This window comes from Uloborus diversus, chromosome 1 (genome assembly GCF_026930045.1).
Source record: "Uloborus diversus isolate 005 chromosome 1, Udiv.v.3.1, whole genome shotgun sequence".
In the NCBI taxonomy this organism is placed as follows: Eukaryota; Metazoa; Arthropoda; class Arachnida; order Araneae; family Uloboridae; genus Uloborus; species Uloborus diversus.
The window spans coordinates 125296417-125308425 of record NC_072731.1 but is presented as its reverse complement, the minus strand read 5'-3'; the positions used below and the strand labels follow the sequence as shown (position 1 = coordinate 125308425).

The window sequence follows — 12009 nt, the reverse complement described above, 5'->3', positions numbered from 1 at the left end:
TATATATATATATATATATATATATATATATATATATATATATATATATATATATATATATATATATATATATATATATATATATATATATATATATTCATTCTTCACGTGTTTTTCTACTGCATGTACACAAAAATTCAAAAATTGAATTAAAAATTATAATTTACCATAAAAAAAATAAAAAATTCATTTAAAAAAATTTCAACACACACACACAAGACAAAGCTGAATAAAAGTCAACTTTTGCTGTTCACCAGTAGTTGCATAATTTTTACTGACTCTTTGCAGCTTCTTTTACTTTTGAAAACCATTTTGTAATTGAAATTACTTTTCAATTATGTTTATTGATTGAAAGATTATTATGTATCACGTCAGATTTTTTGAGAAAAAACTTTTTTTTTCATGTAAATGTTTACCTATTTATAAATTTTGTATGATTTGTTGGAATTCAAAATCTATTTTTTTTTTTAAATTAGATTTTTAAATGTATGTCCCAGGCAACAAATTATTAAAGTTAAAACTCTGCAATTATTTCCTGTGTATCACTAGTCATTGTTGTATTAATCTTTTTCTTTAATTTATAGTAATTTCTCAGCTCGTTATGTTTCGCTTTAATTTGAATTTTCACAAACACTAATGCAAAAAGTTAATCAGATGGTTGCAATTTAATTTCCCTAATTCAGATATTCTTGTGACATTTGCATTCCGTGAGTCGTTTTTTTTTTTTTTTTTTGTTTTTTTTTTTTTTTTTTTTGTTATTATATTATTTCTTTCAATTCATCTCATCAGAAACAAGCACTCGCTTTGTCATGACTATAAATAATAAAATACTGGAAAAAGTCATAGTTTCCGCGTCAGCTTTATGTTTTAGTTTCGGGAACGCTTCTTTTACAGGCATTAAAGTGAGCAGATGGGAGTCAAATTCATCAACTAAAAAGTTACAGCATGCATTGCACAACGGTTAAGTAAGGGCTAAGGGGGGAGGTGAATGTGCTTTCACAACCATCCGATAAAAATGTTGAAAAATTAAATATGTTTATTTTTTGGACTATTTATGTATAATATTAGAAGAAAAGATAGAAGTGAAATATGCTTGTGAGTAAAAAGTCCATCAATTCCGCAAGTGTACTTTTCTTCCAAACGCAATTTAACTGCACAGTTGGATTTCAACAAAGCAAATGCCCGCTGCACACATCTGGCATCCATTCTTCAGAAAAAAAGCCAGGAATAGAGAACGATCACAAACTATCTTGCTATCATTGATCGGACATCGGGGTGGTAATTAGTATCCCGTCGTGTCTGTGGTCATGTGTTCCCCTCAACAAACCTTGCGCCCCTCTTTTTTCTTGGAATTCCGAGTCATAAGCTATAGCAACCCAAGCAACTTCTGAGCCAATTCCGAGAAACTCCAATTCAACATTGGCGCCAAACGCGTGCTCACTTTCCCTGTATGTTAGCTTTTGTGTCATACCATCATTATTAGAAGTCGTTGTTTTCTCGGCAATACACTCACGCAGTGTCCAATCTTCTACTTTTACTATCTTTGGTTCTACTGCTACCGGTCGTGCTCTCGAACGTAAAGCTTTGGCATGTCGCGTTCGGGCATTGCTACACTTCGAAGCACGTGATTTGTGACGTCGTCATTGTTTTTCATTCCAAATCGTCTGTCATGTCATGTACCGCAATGCCATAAGGTGAGATTCACGGTGTTAGAAATGACGTGTAATGTGTTAAAAAAATAAATTCAGTGGAAGTACTTTAAATTGTGCTTTTGTCGGTACATTTTTGTTATTTATTATTACTCCGCATGGTGAATCAAACTTCACGATGTAACTTGCTGTTGAAATAAGGTGTCCTTGGAACAGAAATTAATCTATTTCGAGAAAAAAACATTAATTTCTAAACGTGCACTTCCGGCTGTATTGAAATTGTGCCTCGCATGCGAAACACCATTGAACTGAGGATTTTGAGATAAGATTTTCTTGTGATAGCCTACACAGATGACCTCAAGTGTATCGTCCTTTTCCTAGCTGTTCTTAAGGATTCAAGTCTTCTCATTCATTTCAAATTTAAAAAGTTTTGAAAATAGGTGGGTATTATTATTTTTTACTTTTTTCCTTCGTCTGTTCTTGAATTAAAAATTGCCGTTCCTTTTTCTTTCAATTATTTTCTTAATAGAGAGTTTAACATTATAGTTATCGATCATTTCTCTGATGTAAACAAATGCAAAACGTATGCGTAAAATAATTTTAAGTTCAGGCAGCGTGTTTTCGTGTTCTGTTTTAAATTAATTTATTTTTGCGTTCAAAATATTGAAATTCTACACCTAAAAGATTCTTAGAGATTAAATTTCAGCTACATTTACTTTGCTTGCATAATAGTGTAAATCTTATTTTGTTTTTCAGTTGCACTCTGTTGTGCTTGCAGATCCTAGTCTAGGTTTCATGTTTTGTGAGATTGATTTGACACTCAACATTAAAATTAATTAAAAAGTTTTTTTTTTTTTAATTTTACTTAAAGTAGTTTTGATTAAACTTTAGTTTGTTCAAATGGGTATCCTTCAATGCTCACCTCTTCTTTATCACATTTAGTTTTGTTGGGTGTAGTGATGTAAAATACCCGGGTATTTATTTTTAGGGGTAAATACCCAGGGTATATGCCTGGGTAAATACCCAAAATGGCTATTTACCCGGGTATTTATTTCAAAAATTTATATTCAACTAAAATACTTTTCTGTATGTATTCCACTATGTATATATATAACCAACCATATACAAAACAATAAAATTTTGCCCAAAAATTGTATTTTGATCACATATTTAAAGAATTATTGTGTGAAACAACTTAGCAATCTAATTATTCTCATTAAATGGATATGCCTAATCAATTTTGATAGCCAAGTTTTAGATATAAAGAGCTATTCTACAAAAAGTAAAAAGCTTAACTGGTTACACAAAAAAGCAAACATTAATTTTTTAAGGTCCTAGTCTTTTATAACCCAACTATATGTCCCTGCATGACATCAAAATGTAATGAAATGTCGTTCAATTTATTATTATTATTAATTTACCTATATCTTTTGCAGAAATTTCCTCCAAACATAGTTCAAGTGCTCAGCCATATTCTGCATCTCATATATATATATATATAAAATTAAGCAAACAGAATTACAAATATTAAACAAATTATAAATAACAAATGATGATAAAAAGGAAAAATGCAAACAGCTATTAAGTAGGAATAGAAAAAGAGTGAATCCAGAGCTCATCAGCCGTGGAGGATTCATTAATAATGGTCAAAAGACCAAAATTTTAACTATAAACTAGAAGAGAATGCTTAAGCTCCAGTACATGTAATATAGAGTAACAATGGGCAAATGCACCACTTGCTAAGCTAAAAACAATAAACTAGAGCTCAAACCTAAAACTAAAAGCAGGGGGTTTTGCCTCGACTAATTAGGAAAACAAGTTCCGATAATTAGCCTTCCATTCCTACTTAATAGCTGTTTGCATTTTTCCTTTTTATCATCATTTGTTATTTATAATTTGTTTAATATTTGTAATTCTGTTTGCTTAATTTTATATTTACTTGGCTTTTTAGTTTTGCTATGTTGCGCATCTATGGGCTCTTGGTGTGGTCTTTTCAATATTTTTCACTTTTATTATTATTTTTATATATATATATATATTTATATATATATAATAAAAGTGAAAAATATTGAAAAGACCACACCAAGAGCCCATAGATGCGCAACGCAGCAAAACTAAAAAGCCAACTAAATATAAAATATTAAACAAATTATAAATAACTTGGCTTTTTAGTTTTGCTGCATTGCGCATCTATGGGCTCTTGGTGTGGTCTTTTCAATATTTTTCACTTTTATTATATATATATATATATACACACGGTTGGCTCTCTATTTAACGGCGGCTTTTCAAGGTCCCAGGTGGTCCACTACAGTGTTGAAAGCATTCTATATAAGGACACTTTCTACTTAAGGGCGATTTTTTGTGGTCCCTTGAAAGTCGTTAAACAGAGAGCCAACTGTAAATGATTTTAATCAAAGTGAAAAATATTGAAAAGACCACACGGAAAGCCCATAGATGTGCAACGCAGCAAAACTAAAAAGCCAAGTAAATATAAAAAGTGTACAAGTCAAATAAGAAGTTTTAAGCAATTGAAACGAAAAATAATGATGAGAAAAAGGAAAATAATTTAATAAGAAAAGACAAGATGAATCCAGAACCCATCAGCCGTGGAGGATTCAATGATTATGGTCAAAAGACCCAAAAATTTAATTACAAACTAAAAGAAAGTTTAAGCTCCAGTAAAAGAGTGTTAAGCCCCCAGCGAAACCCCCTGCTTTTAATTTTAGGTTTAAGTTCTTGTTCATTGGGTATAGTTTAACATGTAGTGCATTTAGCCCAATGTTATTCTGTATTGGTATACTGGAGCCTAAACACTCTCTTTTAGTTAGTTAAAATTTTTGGGTCTTTTGACCACAATCATTGAATCCTCTACAGCTGATGAGCTCTGGATTTATCCTTTGTCTTTTCCCATTAAATATCTGCCTGTATTTTCCTTCTTCTCATCATTATTTTTTGTATAAATTGTTTAAAACTTGTTATTTGGCTTGTATACTTTATATATATATATACATATATATATAATAATAATAATAATAAAAGTGAAAAACATTGAAAAGACTACACCAAAAGCCCATAGATGCGCAACGCAGCAAAACTAAAAAGCCAAGTAAATATAAAATTAAGCAAACAGAATTTCAAATACTAAACAAATTATATATAATTAAATTCTGTCAATCCCCTATGTGTTTATTGTTTTGCATTTTATATATATATATAAAAAATATATATATATAAAATGCAAAATATAAAATATAAATATGGGCAGTTCTCAAAAGGTGGGAGCAAACACAGACTTCAACTTTGAAGCTTCAACACCAAATAACTTTCATTTTAATTAACTCTAAAATTTTTGAGGTAAATTATAATGCTGTATAGAGACAAGAATTGACATAAATTATGGAAAAAAAGCTCTTCAAATGCCTTTAAAAAATATTTTCTTTGCTGAATGGCACAATTTTGGACATACCAAAACGTTAACTGAGCAAATGTACCATTAAAAAAAAATTTTTTTAATTACAGTAGAACCTCCCAATAAGGGACACGAAGGGGACCAGAAATTTTGTCCCTTAAATAGAGGTGTCCCTTATTCGGAGGTACAAAAATCAAGATTTCCAAACATTAAATAGAGCATTAACGTTATACAATAATAATTAATAAGAATTCAATAATAATTTTTAAAATGCCCTTTTAATTTTCTAGTACAGGCTAAGTCGTCCGGGTAACGCTAGTATTAAATAAAGTTTGAAAATATTTTGAATTTTAAGTTATTTATTTAGAAAAAATTAATTTTAGCAAAAATTTAGTGATGAAAAGTACTTACAGATATTTATTTAAAGTAATCTGTTACAAGGGTTTGTTTTGCAGCACGTAATTTAGACGCATTTTTCTGTACATGTATACTTAAGTCGCTAATGAGTTCGAGTCCTTCACTGTCACCATTTATCAACAACAACTTTTGCAACTGTGTGATATGTCTTAAAGCATCACTATAATTTTTGATTTTGCAATCTTCTTCTGGCTCTTCTTCTTCCTCACTACTTTCAAGATCCTCTGGAAGACTTCCTCCTGCATCTTCAATTTTCTCAGAGATGAAAGCAGTGATATCCTCATTGGTGTCATCAGTGCATAAATTTTCATCTATCGCTATATAATCGTTAATCGGAATATCACAGCCAGTGACTCGAGCAAGTTCGGAGAGTTCATTTTCTTCGTTGTTACTTTCATTGACTATTACACCTTGGATTTTAAAGCCTGCTTTTTTAAAACAGTTCTGAACGCAACTTTTGGATATTGAGGAAACCGCTTTAGTGATCCACTGGATTGCATTCAATACATTCACGGACTTTGCGAGCTGAGCACTGTTTTCACTGGAAGCTTGCGAAATAACATGCCTTAAAAACAATTTCCTATATCCAACTTTAAAGTTTTGAATAATGCCTTGGTCTAAAGGCTGCAACACAGATGTAGCATTTGGTGGAAAAAATACCAATTTCACAGCCTTCAATTTTAAATTTTGTGGATGTGCTCTACAATTGTCAAGAAATAACAAAATCTTCCTATTTGTTTTGCACATTTTGTCATCAAGAGCAGTTAGCCATTCTATCATTATATTTTGAGTCATCCATGCCTTTCTGTTGAAATACCACTGAACTGATAAGGTTTTTGGGTTAATGTTTTTGAAACATCTAGGTTTTTTTGCGTTACCAATTACAAGTGGTACTTCAAATTCTCCTTCCGAGTTACAGCAGAGTAACACAGTTAACCGTTCCTTAGGACTTTTTCCGCCAGAACACTTTTCTCCTTTAAAACATAAGGTTTTATTTGGCAAAACTCTGAAAAACAGTCCAGTTTCATCAGCATTGTATATGTCCTTAGCTTCATAACCTTCACAAATTTCTGTCAATATTTCCAGCCATTCTGTAACACACTGCAAATCTACAGATTTTTCTTCCCCACAAACAGTTTTAAAAGTAACATTATGACGTAGTTTAAACTTCTCCAGCCATCCATTAGAGGCCTTAAAGTTCTGCAATCCTAAACTTTCGGCAACTTCTTTCGCCTTTTCTTGCAACAGTACTCCACTAACTGGAATGTTCTTTCCTCTAATAGCCGAAAACCATTTAAAAACTATTTGATCAATATCTTCTCCTTCAGTTTTCCTAAACTTAACAGTTTTAGAATTTTCATTTGAATTTGTAATCCACAATCTTTTTATTTCTTCTTTTTCCTTTAGCACATTACTTACTTGGTTTTTACTTATTTTAAATTTCTCACCTAAATCCCTTAAGCTTAGTTTTTCATTTTCTGCCACATTTATTACTTCAATCTTTTCTTTCAAAGTTAATCTTTTTCTTTTAGAACCCATGGCTAGAATTAAAGCTTGAAAACTAAACAAATTCCTCTCAGCAACAGAGCTCTATATGACCTACCTGACTGGTGACAGGACATTAAAAGCAAAAAATCTCCTTTTTCCTACCGAATCTAAATTTAGCCTTTTAGAATAGTGACTGGGCCAATCAGTCAAGATAATCCCTGCCTTCTCCATTCTTGATTGTTAGTAAGCAACATTCTATGCATACAGCCTTTTCCTTCTCATAAGAAACCTTATCAAACTCTTCTGAACAACACCCCTCCCCCCTGACTTGCTAGTGAAATCTGCTTAGAGTTGAATACACCAGTGTACATTCTGAGACACCTGTGGAGCTTTTTCAAAGGCATTCTCAAAACTTGAGATAAGAATTTAAAAGATGAGTATGAGTGAGGGTGAGAACAAAAGCAAAATCAACCAGAAGTAATCCAGATCCACACTTTGTAAGAAACACCTTGCAGATAATTTCACCCCTTGCCCCTTCTAGAGCAATAGTATGCACTTTCCTGTTATGAATAGAAAATGTCAAGGGCGGTGCTCAAGTTGTCAGTGCTGAACCCACATGAATGGGGAAAGCATTTGGGAGTAGTTTTCAGCTAACATTTTAGTGTGATAATTAGTACTCTTTCTTTGTTCATGTTTTGAAACCTATACCATTATTCCCCAGTTAGTTTGTTCAGAAAAAGTGGAACTTGAATTCTAGAAAATTCAATATTTTTTATCCATTTATGCATTAATTTTTGTTTTTTCGTTTCTTTGAGTGTCCCTTAATGAGAGGTAAATACATTGGAGTCTCTATTAAAAGGGACTGGGACCAGCAAAAGTGTCCCTTAAATAGAGGTGTCCCTTATTCGGAGGTGTCCCTTACAGGAGGTACTACTGTATTTCCATACGTTTCAAAAAAAAATTAAAGGCATGAATCTTACAATGAATAATTTTTTGTTAATATTTTACACAAGTAACAAAAGTAAAGACAGATTATTTACTTTGTAAACGATTTTAGAAAAAAGTAAGTTTGAAATTTGATGCATGTCCAAAAGTTGCGATCTTTACAATGCTATTATTTGAGAACTAAGTATATGATGTTTTCGTTTTAAAGGTATTTATCGATCCTCAGAATCAGTTTTCAATTGTTTAAAAGTGTTTTCATAAGCGTTTATGCAGTATCTTAGAAGAAAAATAATTTTTCTTAAACATACATGTGAGATGTCCAAATCGCGTTACGATCTTGACGCCGATAATTCTGTCCGTTTATTTATAATTTTTTTATAATCCACTGTCTTCTAACATCAATAAAAAAGATTATTATGATGTTATCTTCTGTAATCCATTGGTATTTTGCATAATTAATACGTTACACATTGAACAATGCATAAATTACAGTAGAAACATGGCTGGTTATGATCGAACGAAAGCCATTTTGCGCGAAAATCGCCAAGCAAACCTCCGTTGGCGACAACACAGTATACGAAAAGCTAAAGGTTACCAGAGGGGGATTCCAGTTTGACACCAGTTTTGTCAGTCAGCTGCACCAGTTTTGGCGACGTTATCACCTGCGCTAGCAATTTTTTTTCCCCGCCGCTTTTATTATTTTAGAATTTTTTTTTCTCTTTCTTTTAAACATAATTTAACGATCTCGAAATAGAAATACGAATTTCTTTGTTCAATAATTTTTTTAGACATCGTTTTAATTCTTATGACATTAGAAAAAATATTCGTTATTAAAACTGATGTCATTTTTTACATTCTTTCTTAAAGCATATTTTGTTTATTTTTCCTTTAAAAATATATATGTCGTATTTGTCTCTATTTTTATTCCTTATTTGTCCCAATAAATCAAACTACAAGTTTGTATAATTATTTCCATGAAGCTTTTTTCTACCTTTCATCAACTTCTTCAAAATCATTCCAAAACTTTATTATATGTAAAGAGCAGTATGTATAGCCATTCAAGTACTTCATTAATATCCTCTTTATCATTAAATTGCAAAATTCAAAAAGTAGTAAATAAAATTTTCATTGGAAAAGTCAAAAATCAGATTAACAGTTGTCAAAAATGGTGAAACTTACATTATGATGATGTCCAAAATCCGTTACCTACAGGACAACAATGTCCAAAATCTGTTACCTACAAATTGCTGATTTAATTTGCTAATTAACAATTTTTACAAATACCTGCTATCTTTTCATGTTCATATATTGTGTTCTAGGTATGCATACTATAGAATAAAAGCAAAATTGTTATCAAATTCGAAAATTTTTGAAATTACTCAAAGTTATCTTTTTTTGTTCCCACCTTTTGAGAACTGCCCATATATATATATATATATATATATATATATATATATATATATATATATATATATATATATATATATATATATATATATATATATTAGAGACGTACCGAGTAGCACTTTGGCCGAGTTACCGAGTACTCGGCCTTTCACTACTCGGCCGAGTTACCAAGTACCAATTATGTTTTAAGAAGAACCACCGATACACATGTGATGAATTTTGAACTTATTGGAATAGTTGTATAGACCTCCATGTCCATATAATAGTTTTTAAAACTAAAATCCTGCTGAAATTTAATTATGCATTATTTAAAAAAAATTGTTTATATATATATATATATATATATATATATATATATATATATATATATATATATATATATATATATATATATATATATATATATATTTGACAAAAATTTTACAAAAAAATTATTTTTTAAATTAAAAATTAAAAATAAATATAAAAGGTATGATTAATCAAGTTGGAATTAAAACAAATTGTACCAATCTATTATAGTTCTTGTCCGCCAAAAATAAATAATTTTTAAAAGCAAATAAAATAAATGTGCAGACACGTGTTTCTGCGTTACAAGGAACATCTTTTTCAGTGCATAAAATGTTAGCTAAAGACTAAAGACATTCGACAAAAGAATCCGATTTTTGTCGGATGCCTTTAAACGAGCTCACATTTTGTGCATTGAAAAAGGAATTACTTGTAATGCCAAAACAAATGTCTGCACTGTGCTTTTAACGTTGTTTTATTTCCTTTTATTTTTTAAGCAAAGGTATTTTTATATTTCTTATAACTAATTTTTGTTTGTAGCAAAAATACATTTTTAATATAAAAATTCCATATTTTCTATACTTACTTTTTTGCACAATTTTTAATAAATAAGTTTTATTAACTTTGGGGACATTAAAATAAAGATTTATTCCCTTGAAGCATTACAAACTTCATTACTCTCAAAATGTAAATTTAAATTGTAAATGATTGCAGAATATTATATGTGATTGCGTTTTTTTATAAATTTTAATATCTGTCTTGGACAATATTCAATTTTTTGCAACTACTCGGTATTGGCCGAGTATCTGATCAAAATTTGGCCGAGTTCCGAGTACTCGGCAAATTGGCCGAGTAGGCCGAGTACCGAGTAGTTAACGAGTACTCGGTACGTCTCTAATATATATATATATATATATATATATAGTATATACCTATACATCAATAAAATAACAAGCAGACAAGGTTACTACAAAGATAAATGACAGAGATGAATCCAGTACTCTTCAGCAGTGGAAACTTCATGCTATGGTCGAAAGACCAAAAAATTATACTAATACTAAATGTAGGATGTCCTGTTCCGAGAAAGCTAGCATTAAGGATTACATTGGGCAAAAAGCACCACATGTGAAAAGTGAATGCAGATTTTACGGAACTAAGCCCTAAAACTAAGCACTGGGGTTTCGTCTCAGACATTAGAAACCAAGGCTATCAATAATGTCCTATGTTTAATGTCCAAGACGAAACCTTCCCACTTTACATCACTAATTACGTGTATTAAAAATAGCTTGAATAAATTTTCATAATGAAGTATCGGGGAGGGAGCAAATGCAAATGAGCAAGGCAACAGAAAATATTTTGATTTTTTTTTTTCTTTTTGGCTTATTAATGTGGAAACTTTCTATATTTGCCACGTTATCACTTAAACAGCAATAAAATAAATAACATCATAATCTTAATAACTTCTCAGTTTATTCTTCCAAACATTCCTCATGCTTCTTTTTTTTTTTTTTTTTTTCTTTTTCATTTTGGATATGACTAACCTAGATTGTGATTTTGAAATCCTGAAGTTCATCATTGAATTGCTTATACTTCTCCAATTATGACATTGAAAAGAAAGAATTCTTTGGTTCACGATATGTTTCTTTCATAATTTCATCAAGTCTTTCAATAAAAAATATTATAAACTGTAATACATATGTATGTATCAGTTTTACAAATTATTTCATATTTAGACTTTTTAAAAAAATCCCATTCACTTTTTGCATTCTTTTGTAAAATACCCAGTTTTTGGATATTTTCCCAGGCCTTGGGTAAATGCCCAAAAAATATTTACCTACCAGCTGGGTATTTACTTGATCTACATCACTAGTTGGTTGTAATGTTTTTAATTCTTAAAATTATGTTTGTTGCTATGCATAAATCAATTTTTCTTGCAATTAATTAAGTTTGGAAATCTGCCAACAGAAGGAACATGGGCTCAAAATATATCTAATAACTGCTTCATCCCACTCTCTATTCCTGAGATACGTACCCGACCTGTAGTTGGAAATAATGTCACAGTACTGTCTGACCACGGATTGTATGGAAAGACAAACATCTGTTTTACAGCCGGAAATGGATGAATCTATTATTTTTTAGAGATGCCAGCTTTTGCAATGCAGAAGCAGAGTCTCATTCAAATGAGCGGAGTACCAGCATAAAATTTTTACTTTTCCCCTCATTCAGATAGATTTGTCTTATCTGGACATTTGAAAATTCCATACAATCCATGGTTGGACAGTAGTATATACTTTGGCTAAGGACATGATTGTTTGCATTCTACCGTGTTGTCGTCCCATAAAGAGAAAAATGGTTTTCTTGAGCAATAAAAATGGCTATAAAGATATTTATATTTTTATTGTTGCACTA

The 12009-nt window shown here is 30.7% G+C and overlaps 1 protein-coding gene across 1 annotated transcript in view; it reads left to right on the top strand.

Moving 5' to 3' along the window:
* The first annotated feature begins 1688 nt into the window (after positions 1-1688).
* Positions 1689-12009, top strand: part of LOC129221131 (choline-phosphate cytidylyltransferase A-like) — a 35003-nt gene continuing 24682 nt past the window's right edge. The window contains exon 1 of the mRNA XM_054855578.1: positions 1689-2089. The gene's annotated coding sequence lies outside the window, so the exon portion shown is untranslated. The remainder of the gene's footprint in view (positions 2090-12009) is intronic.